Source organism: Pipra filicauda, unplaced genomic scaffold, assembly GCF_003945595.2.
Source record: "Pipra filicauda isolate LSUMZ 115617 unplaced genomic scaffold, ASM394559v2 scaffold113_size4260070_pilon, whole genome shotgun sequence".
Classification (NCBI taxonomy): domain Eukaryota; kingdom Metazoa; phylum Chordata; class Aves; order Passeriformes; family Pipridae; genus Pipra; species Pipra filicauda.
In genome coordinates, this window is record NW_024103585.1 from 292,729 (window position 1) to 315,046 (window position 22,318).

General features: G+C 40.2%; 1 protein-coding gene across 6 annotated transcripts in view; it reads right to left on the reverse strand.

Annotated features, from left to right (window-relative positions):
• PLXNB2 (plexin B2) overlaps positions 1–22,318 on the reverse strand; it is a 259,621-nt gene that overhangs the window by 86,635 nt on the left and 150,668 nt on the right. Inside the window, exon 1 of one of the 6 annotated variants that reach the window (XM_027742589.2) lies at positions 14,161–14,179. The exons of the other annotated variants lie outside the window; for them this stretch is intronic. The gene's annotated coding sequence lies outside the window, so the exon portion shown is untranslated. Of the gene's footprint in view, positions 1–14,160; positions 14,180–22,318 lie in introns of those variants that run through there. 6 annotated transcript variants of the gene reach the window in all.

The following is a 22,318-nucleotide window of genomic DNA, read 5'->3' on the forward strand; positions in this document are numbered from 1 at the left end:
TTAGGTGCTATGGGGATGTATCATGCAACAGTTTCCTGCTGTGAAAAACTTTTGTTTTAAATGAACAAGTCACAGAAACACAAGAGAAAACGAGTAAGAAGCATGAGCTGCAGTATGGAGTCCATGATATTCTGCACAGGAAATATATTTCCAATGGCTTTAATCACATACTGTATTTACACACAGGCCTGGGTGGATTACTCAAAGTTAACTCTTGGTCCTGAGAGCTGACATACACTCTCCACCCTCAATTTGCACTTAGTTTTAAGGCCTTGGCAGACTCAGGATAAAAGAAGACCAACAGAGCATTTGACCATATAATTTTTTCCTCTCTCTCAAAGTCTTGTCTCCATCCTGTCTCTTGTCCCCCACGCTGCTGCTTACAAGAAATATGAAATTTTAGAAGCTATGTGCAGGAAACACAGGGCACCCAGGAGAACTCTTCATACAGGGGAACTGCCATAAAGTGACACTGTGTTGGAATGACACAGCTACCAGAGCTCTGCCCCACAGCTAGATCAATTTTAATGTTAGTACCCATAACTTTATATCTTTCTACTCAAGCAAGACCAATAACCTTAAGTAATAGCCAATTCTTCAAAAGATGTGCAGAAAAAAGGAGCACCTACAATCTACAAGCACAAAGTGAGCTTCAAAATGACTTCACATTATTATATACACCCCTAAAAATTAGCCTTGGCAGTGTGCTGACATGAATGTGGCAGGTGTTTTCCTCCTTCACTGCACAATCATCTGTTGGATCTGTATACAGGAACCTTCAATTTTCAGCCATCCCCCGTCACTTTAGCTTTCAATATATCTTTAGCTTCATGTTAATTAATTTCTTATATTTGTTTCAGCTGAAGTGAAATAGTACCAAATTTTGCCTGAAACTGGAATAAGTGAGAACTAAAACAAGAGCTATTCCTCAAAACAATAGACAAGAAAATTTTCAGTGAAGGAATAATCTCACAAGCTTAGCTTCTGTGGTGTTTTTGCAGAGTATTTCTTCACTAACCACATAAATTCTGGTCTAGAGACAAGTGCTTCTGCCAAACAAGGCAGATAACAATATGCTTTAACAGCAAGCAATGCAAAGAACTGTGTTTTCCTTGAAACTTTCCCCTAATCAGGGAGACAGTGATCTTCCAAAAGATCCAAAAGACAATTAAACTGGAAAAAAATTGGCAAAAAGACTCAGAAATTGCAACACAAAAGAGGTAAAATCCAAAGAATGCACCCAAATGGCATAGATATTTGGGGAAAGATGAATTAAATTTCTCTTTCCTCTAAATTTCAGTAACTTTTTAGCTTCCAGTAGGTTTTCCATAGGTTGAAAAGAATTCAGCTTTTGTTTTTAAGTTCAAAGGAATTCAGAACAGAAACTGGAGAACATGTGAGAAGCAGGGGATGAGCAGATTTTCAGCCTGGATTTCAAAGCTTCTACTTCTGTGAGAACTGCAGGTAAACATGAGCACTCTCTTCCCCAGTCCCAACTTTTATTACTATTTCCTAAAACAAATGAACAATGGAGCTCACTGGTTTAGAGAATGAAATACCTGAAACAACACTCTGCAGGATTCAAACCCATTTTCTAAGAGCATGGCAACATGCTAGAAAGGTTTTTGACAGAGAGGAACAACTTTCTTTGGTATACACTATGCCATACATCCAAAATTGGTTTAGTAGAACCACTGAGAATAGTGATCGCTGTGATGTTGTCCATCCCTTTATTTGTGACATTTTGCTGTTAGCAAATGGGACCTGTGTGTCAGTAAACTGCAGGAGGTCATGCTGTGGGAAATGAGAAACCAATATCCACTTCATTAGATGTTGTGGTAGCCTGTACTGCTCAAAAGGAGTCATTTTCCTTCTCTTTCACTTCTCCTCAAAACACAGTTTGCTAAGATATATAGCGAGTCTTCGCACAGGGCAAACAATCCCATCTGGTCAAACTGCCGGTAAAGTGGTAAAAAACGGACAAATACTTTTAATACTGACTCTTTTCCTGACGTGGAAGACAAAAGTTTTGCTTGCTTTCAAAAGATAAATTCTCAATTGTTTTTCTTTTTTTTTTTTTTGAGCAATTTTTAATAATGTAAGATTTCTTTTTTTTAAAATGTGTAATAGTCATATTGACATGGATCTTCTTTTACAAGGACTGGTTGAAAATCATGGATTTGCCAAGGAAATAATGAACGTTATGCCCTCAGATCCTGAGCATTCTGTTAGTGTTTTTCTGCAATCCCTGGTAAAAACAAATGGAAGACATATGAAACAACAAATTTAGGTTACTGAAAACCAGGGTTTCCTATACCGTGGTTTCATCTGGCGAGAATGAGCCACAGTGCCCACCAAACCATTCTGTCACTCCCCTCCTTGGCTAAACAGGATGAGAAAAATATGATGAAAGGCTCAGGGGCTGAGATTACTCATCAATTACTGTGACAGGCCAAACAGCTGCAAGATGAGGAAATTATTTTAATTTATTGCCAGTCAAAATCAGAGTATGATAATGAGAAATAAAATCAAACTTCAAAAAACATTTTCCCCACACACTCCCATTTTCCTGGGCTCAACTTTACTCCTGAGTTCTCTACCTTCTCTCCACAAGCAGTGCAGGGAGATGGAGAATGGGAGGCATGGTAAGTTCATCACGTTTTCTCTGCCACTCCTTCCTCATCACACTCTTCCCCTGCTCCAGCATGGGGTCCCTCCCTCAGGAGACTGTCCTCCATGGACTTCTCCAATGTGAGTCCTTCCCACAGGCTGCAGTTCTTTATGAACTGCTCCAGCGCTCTTCCCCCACCTTCACTGACCTTGGTGTCTGCAGGGTTGTTTCCTTCATATTTTTTTACTCCTCTCTCCTGGTTTTTGTTGCACAGTGTTTTTTTTCCCCTTCTTAAATCTGTTATCCCAGAGGCACTACCATCATTGCTGGTGGGCTTGGCCTTGGCCAGTCACAGGTCTGTCCTGGAGCCAGCTGGCATTGGCCTTGTTGGACATCGGGGAAGCATCTGGCAGCTTCTCACAGATGCCACCCCTGTAGTGCCACACTACCAACACCTTGCTATGCAAACCCAATACACCTATACCATGGTTTCAACTAGCAAGAAAGAGCCATACTCTGGTCCTAAGAGAAATAAACCTATCTCTTGTACCTGCAGCATCAGCAGAGGCCAGCAGTGTCTGGGAGAGAAGAGCGTGCCCTGGATGGCTTCCTTGGGATACGAGCATGGGCAACAAAATGTCTTTATCACTCTGGAGACTTTCATCTTTCATAATTTCTGAGGTATCATCAGCAAAAAAAGCTCAGATAACCACTCACTGAGATAGCCCATTAACCCAATCGGACACCGAGGCATTCTACAGCCAGGGGTTAGCTGGAAGCTCAAGGGTAAAGGGATGTATTTGAAAGGATAAGGCATGAGCCAAATGGAATTTTAAGGACTTCTTTTGACTTTTGCTTAAAAGTAATCCCTTCATATAAAGAAAAAAGATGAGTTTTGACAACCTGTACAACCAATCATTTACCAAAGATCACCAACACTTCTCATGTCTCACGGTCTTCAAAGGGTTAGGGAGGAGATTAAACAAGGTATCTCATCCACCTCTAGTATCCCTGGCAATTACAGTAAAACAGTATTGCTACATACAAACTGGCCACCCACCCAGAGATGTTTTCCTGTCCCAACATGGAAAAGGTTTCTCCAGGCATTGGAATTGAATTAACAGTTGAGGAGCACAATTGCTTTTTACAGTAGGTCCTGTATCCACCAGCATCTCAGCATGCCCATGCCAAGGACTCTCATGAACTTGGTGCAAAACCGGCAGGGTTGTGTCAAAAGTTTAAGAGAGGCAAACAGCTAGCAAATCCAGAGCTCATATTAATAATTAAGTTATTAGCTTCAACCTAAATTAATAGCACTATTAGTAGTCTGAATAAAAACCTTTCATCCATGCACACCTGAACTCCAAAGTATTTAATATTCTGATCTAGATCCAAATTTAGAACAAGATGGAGCCACGTGAGTCTTAATTTTTCAACTAGGAGTCGCTCAAAAGAGCATTAACAACAGGTAATGAGACTCAGAAAATGCATACTTACGGATTTTGCAATTGCACTCCAGAACTTACAATAATGTGCTATCTCTGCAACATCAGCAGGTAAACAAAAAAAGAAGAGTAGCACTTTGCAGGTTTATATGCACTCTTCAAAGCAGAGACATGCTACACAAAGCTGAACTCTAGTGAATTCCCTGGTTTATACCAGCTAGATCTAGCAGTATTTTGGTTTTGAAAATCTTTTACACCACGGATTCTGCCGTAGTCCAAGGATAGGGTTTTTTTGCTGCTCTTAGAAATTGAAACAAAAATCCTTTAAAGTGAAAATATTTTCAAGAGTTCACAGTGTCAAGCAGCTTAAATAAAAAAGTCAATAAAGATAGCTTCTGTGGAGAGACTTCATTCGACAGCATTCACTACCAACAATTACAGATTACAAACCACCCTGAGACAAGGGTAACTTATGCCAGAAAGGTCTCTTTGAATCCTAATTTTTATTATGAAGGCAGGTGTTCATATTATCATCCCAAATAAGGGGGTTGCAATCCAGTCCCACTAATGTGAGCAGGAGCACACACAGGGAAGAGAAACACTGCAGAAGCAGACCTGCATTCATGCCTTCCTGGACCACATCTCCCTTTCAGTTTGGGCTTCTACATTCATTCCTCCATCTTTTTGCATTCTCTCAGTAGAAGTGAAGCACTCATTTTAATGAGGACTTGCTTTCTCAATGTTACAAAGATGTAGTTGATCTGCAAGAAAAGCAGCTGAGTGACCTGTTTAATAGCAAGCAGCTGACTTGTCAGGAATCTGAACCCACAGAATCTCCTCTTTGACCTGTTTTGTGGTTTTGTTAAAACCATGAGGTCTCCTAACTAACAAAAATTTAGGTTTTAATTTTATTTTCAATCTCATTGAGCACTAAGCTCAATGATGTCGTATGGACCAACAGCCAGCTGAATCAGTCTGCAGTCAGGACAGGACCACAGGCCACTCTGAACACTCCTGAAGTCACTTACAGACACTTTTATGCTACCTGATCCTGCAAATGGCCAAATATAATTTGGTCCCAAGTGTAAATACCTGCCACAGCTGTCTGAGTTTTGAAGGGGGATGACTCCCTGCAGCAACTGCTGTACAAGGTGGCCATAGAAGCCCGGCAGACAGCAGGGATAACCCATGCACACCTACCAGCTCCATGCAAGCCATGGCTTATTTTATGCCTTCCGCAATCCAGGAAAAAAAATTGTTTTCTTTTAGCTGAGAGATCTGCAGAAAATGAGAGTCTGGAGCATGGGAAGAAAAACCCAGGGAGTTAGGATAGCTTTAATTCATTGGCTTTCCTTGCACTAATAAGGGTATTACAGCACAAGGAAAAAAATGCATTTATACTGATAGTAAAAGGAGACTCTGTGTCACCAGCTCCATGCTACAACAACGAATTGCTTGTTTTCAGTGCTAAGGTCATCTTCAAGGACTGGTTTCAGACTTCCCCTGGAAGAAGCAAGAAAGGAGGCGAATTTTCTTCCAGTATGGGGGAATCTGAGCATGACCATGTAGAAACAAACACAAAGTATTCCAGCTCCTTCCTTGCCAGAACCAGTTCTTCCTTGTAATTAACCATTTATCACAAGTACAAAAAATATTCAAATCAAAAGGACACTTTCAGCTCATGTGAAGATTTACTTTCCCTACAAACTGCAAAAAAAAGCCTTGGGAGGTCACAGGCAGGCAATCTGTCTCACTCTCCTCCTCAAAGCAGGAGCACCAATCCACACACTGGATGTCCAGTGCAGCCGCAGCCTTTTGCAGCAGCTCCAGCCCCACTGTGTCAGCAGTTTGAACCTGTATGTACCCCTTGCTGACTTGAGCACAGCGAACAGAGAACTGGAAACAGCCAGGGATTTCCTTGCTATGGTACGACCATGTAGGACAGCACACAGACTTTTAAAGCTGAATGGAATTTTGGCACAAGGAAGAGCCAACATTTTTGTCTTCCTGTTATATTATAGTGTTACAGAACTTAATAAAAGAATCATGTATAAACTGCAGTGATAAAGCTGTATGAAATTTAGCCCACAAATCTGTGGGATAAATCAATTTTAACCCATAAATCAATGAAATGCAAATATGGCAAGTAATTAATAAAGTCTTATGCAACAAAATCCTTTCCTTCCAATCCTACCTCTTGCTTAGTGGTTGCTGTGTGATTCCCTGTCTCATCATCATGCTGTCTTCTTATTCTTCTGTTTCTCCTGATTTTGTTTTTGTATATGGGTTTAACAGATTCCTGCATTCTTAATTTTCATGTATTTTTCTGTCTGTGCCAGAGATTTATCCAAGACTTCTGAGAGGTGGGACAGAAGCTGTATGAAAATGGGAAGCTGTCAAATGCACTCAATGGAGTACTACAATATATATTGTACTTAGGCAGCTGATAATGCAAGCCACAAAGAGAGAGAGGCAGAGGAGGATGGGGAAAATTCTTGAAATGGAAAGTTTATTGATTGTTGGGAGCCAAGAAACACATAGATGAGAAACAGAGAATTTTTCTGGCTTCTGCTACTGAAGATAAATCACTGGGGTTTGTCTGGTTTGTCTTTCTTGGAATTCTTTAAACTTTCATTTGGACCATTTGTATGTCCATGATGGTGTTGCTCATTTTGATTGCTCTGAGATTAAAGTGAAGTTTTTTTGTCTCTGCTCTTCAAATTAATGTTCATGACAGTTTTTAAAAAGCTCTTTTATTTTTCTTGCCTTTCACATCTTTTCTCATCTTCTTACAGCTCCTCCCCACCCCCATCCCCTTTTCTTTTCTTAGGCACAGCTTCCAAGTTTTCCTCTCCTACAGCTGCTGCTACAACAGCTTGAATATTCTTGTGGAAAGTCTCTGATGACAAAGCAGGAGGTAGGAGGAAAAAAAGGAACAGGAACCTTGGGTGATTTTCAAACTTCAACGGGGAGCTCAGACATATTCAGTACCTCACTGACATCCTATCTCTTTTCAAACCTTACCTCTAAGCACCTCTTTTGTTTCTTGTCTGCTTTTTCCTTCTTTTTTGTTTCCTCCTGCTTTTTCAGAAACAAGGAAAACATGCTTAACTTTACGGCATCTGCTGATACTACACACTCAATTTTCACTCCAGCTTGGGGAGGAGGAGGGAACGTATGTGCAGAAAAGATGGTGCTGGGTGAATTGGTGTTCTGCCTCAGGAAGCCAAGAAGAGATAGTGGTATATGGTGCAGGTGAAGTAGCCCAGAAAAAACAACAAACTGGGGGGACTGTTTCTGCTCATAGACAGATAACTCCTGCAGCTGGGAAATGGAGGTGGGAGAAGACGGGGATATACATGACAACAGGACAGAAACAGCTTGGAGAAGCAGAAGAGAAGCATAGCAAGAAAGGGCACATGGTAAATATTTGGTAAGGCATTTTTAAGGGAACATGAGTGAAATAGAATCCACAAGAAAGAGTGCTTGCAGGAAATTGAACGCGCTAAAACACACTATAAAGGGTTAAGGACGGAGATGCAAACAGAGAACAGACTGTATGTTACCAAGTTGCATTTGATTGCACTTATTCATTTATGTATTGTAGCTTTCGGTTACTGCTGGTAAAAAAAAGAATTGCAGCATTTTGACTTGTGTTTAGCTTTTCCTGGTGGTTTCTATTTTGTTTTAATAAACACATGATGCTCATCTGAATGAATAGAGTGTCCCTGGCTCTAACAGAACAGTGTTGGCTTGCGCTGATCCAAATTGTCTGACAGACTCTGTGCGCACTTCTATTCATTGTATTTCACTCCAAATGTATATGGCCAGTTAATCAGTGATTTGCACAAACCTGACAGGAGCACCTACCTGTGCCTGTCTGTGTAAGGGCCTGTCAGCAAAAGCACTGTAAAATCATCTTTCTATGGATGCATAAAATATGTTTTCCTCATTTCAGAACTGGCCAACACAGGAACACTTTATTTTAAAAAAGGAGCATGATACAATGAGTGATGAAAATCTATTGCTGGATATTTCACACCAATCGCTGCCTAATCCCTCCAAAACAGAGGTCCTTCCTTTAAAGTTACAAGCCCTCATTCAAGCATTCATGCTGAACACAAACACTACAATCTCCACAGAGCAGCTCTAACACGCGCATGACAATAATTAATAAAATCAGTCAATTGTGACAGGTGGGCTCAGAACCTTCTCCAGTTGAACTGGTCACCTGGGCCAGGAGCTGTTCATGGCCTGCTTTGAGGGGTCTAGGAGGATTTAGGTAACGCATAAACTTACAAAGAATCATGGAATGGTCTGAGACAGAAGGGATCTTAAAGATCATCTAGTCCAACCCCCTTGCCGTGGTCAGGGACACCTTCCAATAGACCAGGCTGCTCATAGAATCATAGAATATCCTGGGTTAGAAGGAACCTCAAAGATCATCTTGTTCTAACACCCCTGGACAACTTCCACTAGAGCAGGTTGCTCAAAGCCCCATTCAACCTGTCCTTGAACACTTCCACAGATGGGGCATCCACAACTTCTCTGGGCAACCTATTCCAGTGTCTCACCGCTCTTCATTCTTATGCCCAATCTTAACCTATCCTCTTTCAGTTTAAAAACATTGCCCCTTCTGTCACAACAGGCTCTGGTAAAAAGTCTCTCTCCATTTTTCTTTAGAGTCTCCTTTAAGCACCGAACAGGCCTCCCCACCCCTGCAGAGTGCAATTTTTACTTGGAAATGCTGCTGTCCAGTAAGTGTACATACATGCATGATTCTTTCCTCTCTGCCCTCAAAAAACCATAGGTCTAAGTCCCAGAATTTGTCCCTGTAATTACTGGTCACAACTTTACAATTTTCTCCTGTATTCTTAAAGGTTTTCAAGAACCACAAGTCATGCTCCTAAAGATCAGAGGATGAAATTTGAGATGCATGGAAATAAATAGCAACAGAAAGCAGACCCCCCAGTAGAGCGTACTCCTACCAATGACAAGCCACTGGTTGGGGGACTTATTTATCTGCTTGTCAATATTGTGATCAAACCGTTCTCAAATAGTATGTTAACCTAGAACAACTGCAAGACTCAGAAACCTATCTTTAAAAAAACCCAAAAAACAACAGCATCGTTTGTGCTGTAAAATAGAGCATCTGGTTTTGGTTTCCTAACAATCAGAGTTGACTCTTCCCAAGAACTGGTAACTCTAAACCCTCTGCCCTTGACTGATGAGCTGGGGTAACCATCTCCAAATAAAGGAGCGGCATTTCTCACACGTCTGGCAGCACAATGCATCTTTAACCTATTGCTTAAATAGGTGCTGCCAAGGCGTCCCTAGGAAAAAACACATGACAAAAGATGCAAACCCATGAGTAAAGCCAACTACTTTCTTACCAGAGGAATTGCAAGACAAGTTGGGTACAGCACTTGCCTCACACACAGTCCAGGCTATGGTGATCCCACTTCCTGACCTTATTGTGTTCTGATGTTTTAATAAATGCAAAAGTATGCCCTGCAAAACAGCCAACGCTAACAAACAGAAAATAGGTCTCCACCAAAACTGCTGCTGTAGAGCACAGTGTTATTCTGGTTGTAACAAGATGAGTTTCTTCCGTGTGTTTGTACCAGGGTGGAGAGGTCACTGCAAGGCTGCTTGGCAGCTGGTGGGAACATTTTTCTTCTCACTGGTAAGCACATTTAGATATACAAGTTAGCAGAGCCAATAAGGGCCAGCTACACTATAGAGGGGAACAGAGAGTAGTGTAAATCCTCCTCCTTGCATGACCAGTTTCATCCCACAGGCCTAATTCTTCAGGCAGCCTCCAAAGACTTCTGCTGGGCAGCTTTCAATATGCATCTTCTGAGCTCTTAGGTTAAATGTTTCCTTTATGGCACCCAGTGATGTGGTTAAAAGGTCTAAGCAAGTATATTTTACAATGTTTGCTTTGTACATGAGATACTTCAGTATATCTATATTTAAAATCTGAATTTACAGTAGCTGGTCCCTGTATTTAGAAATTTTGTACAGTAGATAAATTCAAACACAGCCTACACTTTCTATAGGAGAATATATATCTAGGAAAGTCTTCAAACACGATCACCATATATAAACACTTTTAACTGTTTAAAAGCAAATAAGCTGAAAATTTATATGGGTACATTAAGACAGAAAATTTATTGCACTGATGTGTAGGGATAATAGGAAATATGCTTCCAAGTGTAACGTCATTGAAAACAGAACCTGCATTCCCCCACAAACAACTGAAGGACAGTCAGAATTCCAGTGTTTAATAAATAGGTTCTGAAGCATTTATTTGGATAGTCTTATTTCCAAGTAACAGAATGCCTAGCTCCATTGTTCCAGGAGTACTTCTAAATTTATGTATGGTGCATAAGGAAAGAACAAACTATTATTGCAATAGCTGAAAACTGCAAGTTTTGTTCAGGCTGTGTATTTCATGAGAGAAGCCTGTCTATGGACTCAAGTAAAAAGGAATGATTTTACGGGCTAGTTTACCCTGTAAAATATTCTCCCTAATCCTTGTGAAAATATACTTCATGCTAATCTTTCTGCCTGAAAGCATTTTTGCAGACAACTTAGAACATTTCTATCACATTTTATTAGCTTTAAGCTGATCTAATTTCTCTAATTTTCATCAGGTTTATTAGGATCTGTCTAGATATCAGGTTTTTATAGTTGATCTGGTCTTATATAAAACCCTCAAACTGGTATATTTTAATTTCCCGAGTGGACATCTGTCTTCATCTGCGTCTTGTAAAGTATGAAGTACCTTCCTGGCCCTTACTTAACTAGCAGCAATGACCTATGGATCAGGTAGTAATAGCATCCAATTAATGAAAATGTGTAATGTAAAGTATTATCAGTCACAGTGCAGCAGAGATATTTGCCCGTTCATGCTGCATGCCCTGGATGTGATATACCAGCTACCTGTAGCTGTGACAGAGTGCTAGCACAAGAATAAATTCCTACCCCTTGGCCTGGTCTTCTCAATGTGAATTTCTAAAGATATTCAAAAGCTAATATTTTGTGCATTTATGATAGACATTAGAAACATTGTGACTTCAAGCTTTAAATAAGCCTACCATCGAGCTCATGACAGTAGGATAACCATGGAGGCTCGTTAAACATGCAAGGCTAGAACCTGCTGGGCACAGGAAAGCTTTGAAGCACAGCAAACTCGCCTGTTGAATATTTTGCCCTTCCAAACAAAGCTAGAAACCAGTCCAAGAGGACAGAAATCCCATTTCAACACCTGGAAATTGTAGTATGACTGAGTCTTCAACAAGAGACGAATTTCCAACAAGTTTTTGCTGTATCTGTACAGCACCTGTAGAGTCACATCAGAGGAATCTTCACTCCAAGGCATAAATGAATTGTATGCCCTATGATGCTTTGCAGGTCATTTTTTAATACAAACTACCATCAAATAACTATGCAACATCCACAGGAAACAACAGAAGTTACAAATTGGTATCTGAGCACAGATTTCTCTCACAAGCTTTCTGTAGTACTTGAATGATGACATAAAGAAAAGCCAGTAGGAAACTCATACTCTACTATTCTCCATTTGTTTGATGGGAGAAGGGCAGGCATGAACTGTAACTGACAGAGAGATTCAGAAATGAGTTACTAAAGTACTGAAATGTAAGGATATCTGAGATTATGAAGATAATTCTTTGATTATCTCTGAAATCCATGTTTGCTTGCTCTGAGAAGTCAATAGTAACCACCAAGGCTTTGTCTCGACTGGTTCTGTATCAGCATCTGTAAAAAACTAGAGTTCATTCATGCTGAGTACACTGCAACTTGATACAGTTAACATGACTGGCAAATGATCTATTATTGATTCAAAGAAAGATTGCACAGAAAAAGCTTGGTGCCAAAAGGTGAGACCATGTTTGACAAGAGACTCGAGCAAGGAGGCTACTGCACTATGAAGCTGAGCAAGTTGAAGCCTTGATGTCTTGAGGCTTGAAGCCTCAAAGACATTACAAGCCTCAAAGTCTCCTGGCAGCAGTACCAGTGTTTTTATTCCTTTGCAAACTATGTGAGACATGGGGGTGAAAAACATTACATAAAATGAGAACTTATCTCATGGCAAGATTCAAAAAAACAAAACAAGCACCCAGAGAACTCTGGTACATTGCTTAAATCAGCCGTAGTACTACACTTTCCTTAAAGTTTGGGGTAAACATCTTCAGGCAGAAAAATCACGAGCATTTCAGACAAAAAATACGTCTTTCCACTTAGCTTTCAAACTGGAGTGCCTATAAAGGACAACCACCCCCCTTTGGTTCGTCCCTGCTCACAGCAACTAGGGGAAGGCCCAAAGTCCATCACCACTTCCAGCTCTGCTACCTTACAGGGAGGAAGATGGAGCCAGGACTCTGCCTCTTGTTTTGGTCTCCATCACCAAAAGGGTTTATAACAGTTGCCTCTTGGCTTCAGGTCTAACCCTACATGGCCATTAAAAATGATGTGCAAGAGCACTATTTCCATGCATTCCAGAAAGAACTATGGTTGTGCAGTAGGAAAACTGTTGTCCAAATTAGTACACATTGCCCAGTATACAGCCAGCCACCCTACTCTCCCTGCTAACTTGATGTTGGAAAGCACCCTCTGTCACCAAAACAGCAAGAAATTCTCATATAGTCTCACACACTGATTTTAGAGAAAGCACTGAATTACCTTTTGAGGAAAAAAAGACAACACATTTTTTGCTCCAACATTCATAGATTTGCACTGTTTATCCCATGATCTGATATGTAGCAGTCTTTAAAAGTACACAGTTAGATGAGCATGCTTACTGAAGTTTCAATTTTACATATACTTATTTGACTCATTTGGTTTTTAAATAAGGTTTTGAAATAAGGCACTTAAATACTTTAAAGCCAATATTTAACATTTAGATTTGTTTAGACTGAATATAAATATTTATTTAGACAGAGTTAGGCTTATGTCAAACAAGAGTATTCAGCTAAATTGATATAATCATTCAGTAACATTAAACCAACTTGGGAATTCAGACAAGACTTTGAAAAGTAAAAGCATTAATAGTGCACAAAGATTTACAGAAAAGAATGAAATGAGAACATGGTGAGTATAATTTTTTTTTCTCTCTTCAGAAGCTGGTCAACCTCTGGAACATCTCTCCCCCGAGTACAACCATCCAGAAGACAGAGTTATAGGGAAACTGCCTACAAAGTGGAATGGGGATTAGAATTGCATGTGTTGGGTGCTTTTGTTACTTTTTAGCATCACATTGAAAAAATTGATCCCTGATGTTGAAGATAGTAACACTGGTGGGATTCAAATACTCTAGACATTAACGAAATCCCTCTCACTTTCTGGCAAAGGATTTACACTGTCCCTACTTGCACTTCACAGTGCCTTCAGCAAGAGAGGCAGGGGTTTAATATTGAAGGTCTGCAAGTATTCAGACTGAGGAGGTTGTAATTCAAACAGCAAAGGAAGCTCACTGTTCTCAGCCTCACCAGTACGTACAGCATACTCACTGCCAAAGGAAGAGCTAGGGGAGGGGGACGGACCCCTACCTCCATAGACAAAAGAAAAAAAAATCAACAAGACAGCTACACTACTGATTTCAGATGCCACTGAGTACATCTGAGATGCATCTGAGTACATCTGGAAAAAAACCCACCAGGTTCCATTACGTCATTAAACAAACATCTACCCTCTCAAAACCAGCTCTGACCAGCAGGACTGCTGTTTGCTTATTTGAAAAGGTTCCTTACCTTGTAATGTCTTTTTCATTTCCTTTCAGTCTAGGAAGTCCAAGAACCACTGACAAAGCAATCTACCATACTTTGTTAGATGGTTGATTTTACCCTACCAGGCACCAGAAACACCAAGGTCTCAATGCAACATCTGCAGTCCTGGTCCCTGTCACACAGCAAGCACAGCTCATAGAGCTTGAGGAAGTGCACTGGGTATCCTACAGATGACACCAATGTAATATTTCATTAAGGTTTGTTATTAGCCTTTAAGCAAAAGTGGGACAGGAAAATAAAATCTACTTGGGAGAGGCAACCACCTTTGTCTAGAAGAATCAATGTTCCTTACCTGCTCCATCACTGCATCAGTATGGGATGGCCATCAACCTGTTGTAGATGCATATGGAGAAACTTAATTTCTAGTTCAAGCCAGGGCACTCTCTTTCATACATTCTGGAGTACTGTAAAAATATTCATATAAAATTCCCACAGTGATGTAGGTAGCCTGACAGGGATCAGCACTTTTATTAATAATGCTTTATTTAAACTTACTGGAAATGCTATTTGATTTATGAAGTCCTTTGCAAGCTTCAGTGATTTGCACAAAATCACTATGGTCTGTGCTTAATGATTTGGGTGACATAGTACTTACTGTCCTATCATCACCAACCCTACTCAAAAACATCTTTTGACATATGACCTTGTCTAATTAAATAAACAGAACAATTTAGATAGGCAGAAGGTAATTATAAGGACTGGATGCTGGCCAGCTCAGTGAAGCAGGAGCACCATTCTTCAAAAAAAAGCTTTATGTTTTTTAGCAAATTTAATGACTGGAAGCTTTCAAGAGCTTTGGACTTTACTACATCCAGCTAAGAAACATCCAAGTGCATGGCACTCCCTTCATACCACAGTGGGTGACAGTTGTGAGGTCTTGGGAAAGACTGCTTCTTTCAAAAAGATGTCTGGAAATAAACAGCTTTCTAACCTGCTCCTTTCTAGCCCTATTTATCTATATCTTAGTTGGATCCTTTTTATTTGAATGAAGAATAAGAATCAGGACTGTGCTACTTTCACGTCTTTTTTTTTTTTCCTTCATTCTGGGGAATTGTCAAATCCCATTTCTTATAGAAGGATTTCAATGGTTTTTCACTATCTCTAACTTATTTGCCAGGGCTTCTTGTTTTTAATGGAAGATAGATTGGGAAGAAAGAGGACAGTGAATAACAGTGCAATAACTTAGAAATAAGTCACTTCTTAATTGCTCCATTACAATTACTAGAAAAACTATGTTCCTGGCATGGTAAAGCCTTGATGACAGGGCCCAGTGACAGCAGAGGGAAGAAAAAGGTCTTGTCTCTTCTGTGTGAAGCTGGACAGTTATAGACATTTCTTTTTGTGTATTTAAACTAATCTTTTTTTCCATATAAATATGAGATCTATCACATGGTCATTTCCCACTGAGGTTCCCAAGTGAGCCTGTGCCAGTGCTCCCCCATCCCATCCACCCAAAGGACTTCACCGTGAAAAATCCCTGACTTCTTTCAGAGGGAACAGGATAGAGCAAGAATGAATGAAATGTTTGTAAGGGCCTCATCCTATCTGAGTGTCCTTTCAAATCTCAGCCACCAGTTGGCCCTACACTGAGCTTTTTGTTCCTGGCATGTCTGAAAGAGGTTTGAGCATTAGTTTAGCCTACTCTGGTAAGTCATTTTTCAAAAGCCTTTTTTAGCCTGCTTAATTGCATTGAAATTTTTATACTAAACCGGCCAATGTTAAAAATCTCTTCTAATGTTCTTTGTTTGGACAGGATGCCAGCTTTACAGAATCATAGAATGGTCTGGGTTGGAAGGAACCTTCAAAGACCACCTAGTTCAGCCCCCCTGCCATGGGTAGGGACATCTACCAATAGACCACACTGCTCAAAGCCCCATTCAACCTGACTTAGGACACTTCCAGGGCTGGAGCATCCAGAACTTCTCTGGGCAACCTGTTCCAGTCTTACCACTCTCAGAACATTTTTTTTTCATATGTACAATCTAAAGCTACCCTCTTTCACTTTAAAATTGCTTCCCCTTGTCCTGTCACTACAGGCCTTGCTAAAACATCTTTAGCTCTCTTTCTAATAACCCCCTTTTATATACTGGAAGGCTGCTGTAAAATAACGTCTACCCAGAGCCTTCTCTCCTTCAGGCTGAACAATCCCAGCTCTATCAGCCATCTTTCCAGCAGAGGTGTTCCAGTCCTCTGACCATTTCTGTGGTCCTCCTCTGGACCCGCTCTAACAGGTCCATGTCTGTACTGGAGACCCCTGAGCTAGAACAGAACTCCAGGTAAGCTGCATTTTGAATGATGCTTCCTCATTTCCAATAGCCTCCCTGACTGGAGTGCAGATGCTCCACCTGCCTTTCCCGCCCCTGGCCATTCAAAAAAACACTCAACGACCCCAGGCTTTCAGTCTCCCAGTTGCCCCCAAGGGTTTAACTTTCCCCACCCCCTCTAAAAATCTTCCTCCTTGTACACTGAATATGTAAGATTTTTAATTTTTGTACCCCATGCAGTGGAAAAAAAAAAAAAAGGCAAAGAAAAGCTGGAAGCTGCTGCAAGCATGCCATGCCTTCCCTGCAGCTCTGGCTTCAGCTGAGTCCTGGCCTTTGCGCCTTCAGAAAATCACTACTTTTATATTGTGATAAGACCCAGGTGCCCCAGTGCAATCCAGAACACAGACAGACACAGCCCAAGGTGTGGAGGCAAACCCACTTTGCTCATGACTGACAAGCAAATGCCACATCCCTTGTCCCTTCTGAAACACCCCTCGGCACAAACCTTCCCCAAACACATATTCAGTTTACATATTATTTAATAACACCCCAGTACAAAGGAACAGCTATCACAAGAAAGTATCCAGTTCTGACTTCTGAAATGATTTTGGTAAACTTCTTTTTCCCCCACTCATGTATGGTTGGGACTAATTAGAGAGAAGCTTCCTGCTCAAAGGAGCAGTCTTTCCACATCCATTGCCACACCTCAATATGGACAGTGTTTTAAGCCACTATTAAGATTTGAGATTCCATCCAATTGATACAAGAGGAAAATTATCCTTTTAGCAGGTTACTAAAAGCACACTGGCTTCTGTTGTCCACATGGGATCTTGAAAATTGAATGACTGTGTGGAGCTCAACATTTTATACTACTGCAGAAATGGAGCAGAATTAGGAAACAACTATTGATAAAATTGTGGCACCATAAAAGCCCCATGCATAAGACCAGTTTAAGGAGAAAGAAATAAAGAAAACCTCCAGCCTTCATTTTTCTTTTTTTCTTGGTTGCACAGTTGGAAATTAATTCCCTGCTGTTTCACATTTCCTATACTGATTAAAAGTGTTATCTACTGCATTATTCTCCTCAAGGCTTGGATTTGCTAGGTGAAAGCATCATTAGAAACAACAGGGCTGATGGAGGGAAATAGGGCTGAATTGAAGAATTCTTTCACAATATGAGTAGTAAAATGTATTTTTCCCAATAACATTTTATACACGGTAGAAATTGCTTTTCCACATCAAAGTCAAGACACATTCAAATAATGAATTAGTGCAAGAGCCTCAAGGATAAGGTATTTACATTTCTAGGAACAAACGGACTTGTAACAAGCAATACTGGGTATTAATCCTGGTAAGCATGAAAACATGGTTTTCTGGGAAAGTTTCTGAACATCTTTTTGCCCTCAGAAACTAGCAGAATCAAGTATTGGACATGTCAAGAGAGCTATACATCTCAGCGTAGAAAAGGAATCAGAAGTTTCTTTGAGTTAAACCTCTCACTTTCTCATCTAGGAGAAACTTTAAAGTATCAATAGTCTCACCATTATTCTAAGAACTGTGTTTCAGACATGAAAGGAGCAGCCTGGTTTTCTACTAACTTTTTTTTCTGCTTAGCAGAATTAAACAGTAAATAACTGTGCCATTAACTTGCTCAAAAATGTAAACAATCTAATTTTAGTGAGAATGGTAAAGGAAGATAAATACACTGGATTCAATTAATGCTGATGCTAGAAGTTGTAGTAGTAAATCAGCACTTCTTAAAACTTTGTTCATGTTGAGATTCCATGAGCTCCCAGTTGTTTTATCCTGTTTACGTTAGACATTCTGGCAGTGGTGACCCAAATAACCTCAACATTTTTCTCTTAGGGTTAAAAAATAGGGTTCAGGTACAACACTTTTTGACTTACAGCATCCTGTCAACTGCATTTGGTGTTCAGGGGTTGCCTAGAACCACATCACCACCAATAAGTAATGTTTTAACATTAAGTTTAAAAAAGTCTTATCTTGATTAAATCTTGGGCATGAGATTCTTCCAAAATGCACAAATGTGCTTTTCAGTCCTGTTTTTAAAATATTAACTAGGTAAACAGGAAATTAAAATAACTCATGAACTTTCTCTTTAGTCAGTCTTAAAGAGTGCTGGACTCTTTGCCAGCATTTACAGGAATGTTTCAACACCTCTGTTTTCTATAAATAGGTTAAAATATGTGTCATCACTTAAAATACTTCTTTCAGAGTTTATTTAATTAATTTGCCTTAGAAAGAAATTGGTCAATTTAATGTTTGCAGTTACATGTTGAAAAAGGTCATTCTTGGCCCTATAATGACAAAAAATGAAAGTAGCATTCCTTAGGTTTATTTGTCATAGCAGAATGCCATTCTCATAACTTCTGACTATGTATATCATTAGTTTCCTCTTTTTCCCTCCCAAATTCCCCAAAAATTTGGGTTCCACAGAAGTTGAACTACTTTCACCTTGTCAGCACTCAGTGGCTCTGCTCTTTTTCTCATGCTCGTCTCATGCTCAGACTAAACTTTATTATACTTATTTCCAGTAGAAACTCTATCCAGATTTCAAGCACTTGAACACACCAGTGGGGATCTCTGCACTTAGAGGCCAGAGCCACCTGAATTCAAAATGAAACACATGCCCTTGACTGGCAGGAGTGGAGGACACGAGCACGTGCATAATGCTGAGGTGTTTGCACTGTAGTTCTGTAGTGAGAACATTTGTTTTAGGAATTGGGAAACCTTGGTTCGGGATGTTAAGTGCATCTGCACCCAACCCTTGATGCTTTGTTGCCAGATGCCTTGATCCAGTGCTGCCAAAGAAACACTTCTACATTTATAGGAACAGATTGAGGGAAACCTGACTTCTAGGTCACTGAGTTGCATGGATGATCTGGGCTTCTGGTGCAGGATCAGCTTGTGCATTTTCCCCAGTGATGAATGCAAAATGTGTAACCCATTTTCAGAGTAGGAATCTGAGCTCCCCTCAATTTAACACGGTTATTGACCTCTGTGCATCCACAAATAGGACTGGGAAAATCCCTAGAAAAGAAAGTTTCAAATACATTTATCTCCTGAACAGTCCTTGCCAACCGTTTTGGGCATTCCTGCTCCATATCTTGCTTGTTCATGAATTTTGCCCTTGTGGGCTATATGTTCCCCATCCAATAACTGGAAGTGGAAGCACGTTATTCAAGGCTGCTGATCACACTTGAATTAGTCACTGCTCTGAGCATTACAGGCCCAATCCTTCTGGTGGTCTACTCTTATGGTGGCTGGGTTGACATAGTACTTTTTTTTAAAAAAAGAAAGAAAACGCATCAAAGAAAACCTCCAGATCCTCAGATATGTTGTACTTCTTATTTCAGTAATAACAAAACAAAACTCCAATGTCACACTTACCCTGTCAGAATACAAGCTACAGTCTTGTCTTGGAAGGCAATACACTTTTACCCAGTTATTTCCTTTGGCTGGAGAGAACCCACTCTCTGCTAAGCACTGCCGTGAAATACTCATCTATAAAATAACTCTTCCTTGAATGTTTGCTTTCTCTACTGAAAAAGGATTTGGGAATAGTAGGAATATAAGCACTCACCTCTTCCAAACTCTGCATTATAATCTTTATGACATGTTTATCATCAACCATGTTTAAGTTTTTACCAGGATAACAACTGTCTTTGCAACGGCTCCCACATTAGTCCTGACTGAAAATGAGGAGAGCTAAGATGTAAGACTAATATGAGAACTGTGTGGAATAAAAAAAGAGGGTTTTACAGCCTACCAAGGGACTGGCAGCAGGCTATGAAAATGCTGGATGCTAGTGCTGTACATTAGCAAAAAATATCCAGAGTTCCTCAATTTACATAAGAAATATTACTAATAGGCATGGTACAACCAGCTCTTAGATGCTGACTCCTTCCCTCTCGCAGCTCCTAAGTAAGTCCACAAGTCCACAGATCATCAGAGCTCTCACAGGAATAATAGTAGCAAAGCCTGGTGCCTGCAGTGTGCACTTTTTGGTGTTGCCATGGTGATCTCCAGTACGCTTATCCCCTGAGAGCTCAGCTCAAAATTCAGAGGGAACCAAAGCAGGACAAAGAAATGACACTCAAGCAAAAGCAACAGAGAAATTATGTGTAATGAGCACAGAAACACACTTTCATAGGGAAGATTTCAGAAAAGAGTTATTCTTAGAACTGAGGGGTCTATAGGAAAAAAGCACAGTTTTCATAGTCCCAACTCTAAACCGAGGTGGTCTATGGAATAAACCCAAGAATTTCTAACCCCATCTCTGTTTATGGATCACTATTTGGCACAGAGTAAGTCCCCAATCTCTGTACTGCAAAAATCCAGATTTGTACAGTAAGGATAGAGGAAAAGGGATAACTAAAGCAGATAAAAAGAGAGAGATGTCTTTAATAATGTGGCACTGTAGACCAGCAACAGATCTCTACATAACCAGAATCTGACATTTATTGTTTAGAATGCTACATTTCCCTATTCCATGAAAAGAGTTAATAAAAACTTCTTTAGTATTTGAGCAATTTAGTTTTTTACCAGCTACTTTACATCATCTGTTGATCCTTGGCAGTTATACTCTCTTACTCAACAAAAAGCAGTTACATTTGTGCAACTGGTTTCTTCAGCATATTCACATTCTCACAATCCAAATAACAATGGGCATAAAAAGGGTTGTGCAGCGTTAATTGCCCAAGTATCCATTTGTATGATGCACAAGTGTTTATTCAATACGTGTCTCTCCTCACTCAGGTCTCTTGGTTAGTCTCTCTTTGCCATCCACTCATTGAGTGAATTCTCTGTGCTTTCCCAGGCTATAACATCCCTGGTTTTCAAACTAGCACAGAATCAACAACTGTTGGCTGCAGGAAGGGCTACAATCTTTGGTGTTTATCATTTTATCTTTAGCTCCTCTTCCAAAGGGTGCTGACATTCACCTTGAGCAGTTTCCCTGTATTTTAAGCCTTCTTGATCCCTTTTAACAGTGACTGATTTATTTCCACCATGCACAGGTATTTCTCCTCAATTGCAGGGAAAGAGCTTGAACTTTAACAAGATCCCTGCAAAATCACTGATTGCAGTAGGCTTAATACTATGGTTCTTACATGCTTGTACCTTGATCCCTTCAGGAAAGTGGTTTTATTTACCGTGAATAAAGACGAAGATTGACAGACAGCCTTCAAACTAAAGCAGAAGCCAGAAAATGTCTGATTACTCATGGAATCAGCATTTAACAGCTTAACATACTCTTTATTTAGATATCATTTTGCATATTTTACCCATAATGAAAGCAAACTTGTTGTGAACAAAATCATCAAGATTGCTCGCACACTGACAGACAAGAATTTTAATAAAATTTGCACTTATGAGATCAATTTATACTAACTTCCATCTCACAGATGCTTATCCCTTTACCAGGGCTGGTGAATGGAAAATTGAGACCCTAATGTAATTCCAACCACTTCCACAAAACATAGTTGTATGCTGTAATGTGCATCCACTTAGGGAATTTACTTGAAAAGCTCTACTTTACTTACTGTAACAGCATGCACTATACCACCCACTACTTGTATGACAATATTTTACAAGGATATGGCAAATCTTTAAAGCATGCAGATGAGTTAAGCACACAGAGGCTGTCAAATATTTACCTCGCCCAAGAACGTTAGATGGATTAGATTAACGCCAAACCGACAAATGTAGTCCAACTTCAGTAAAGGAGTTGGCAGAGCAAGACAAGCATCACTGCAGAGATGCTCGCCTCAAAATCATGTGTTGCGAAACATCAGATGTGCCCCTCTTCACCCCTCGCCTTTCCTCTCCCCTGCTAGTCAGCAATTGGAGTCACAGGCAAGGCTTCTGTCAGCTGCTTGACAGAGGCATAAGGAAGATCATAAGTCGAACAACCCACTCAGGAAACCTCCTTTTGCCTCTACTGTCCCACAAGGTCACAGTTTCAGTTTTATCTACTGAATCTGACAGTAAGAGGCTTGCCCCTCTCTCCTCAAGTTGTCCTGCCATTCATTTCAAAGGAAGATCTTGGGTAAATGTTATACTTTGCCTAACATCTGAGCAAAACAGTTGATAGCTGGTTTATCACTAGAAAGAATCTATGTTGTCTCTAAGTGCAGTAGTCCCTTGCTCTGAAAGGTAAATCTC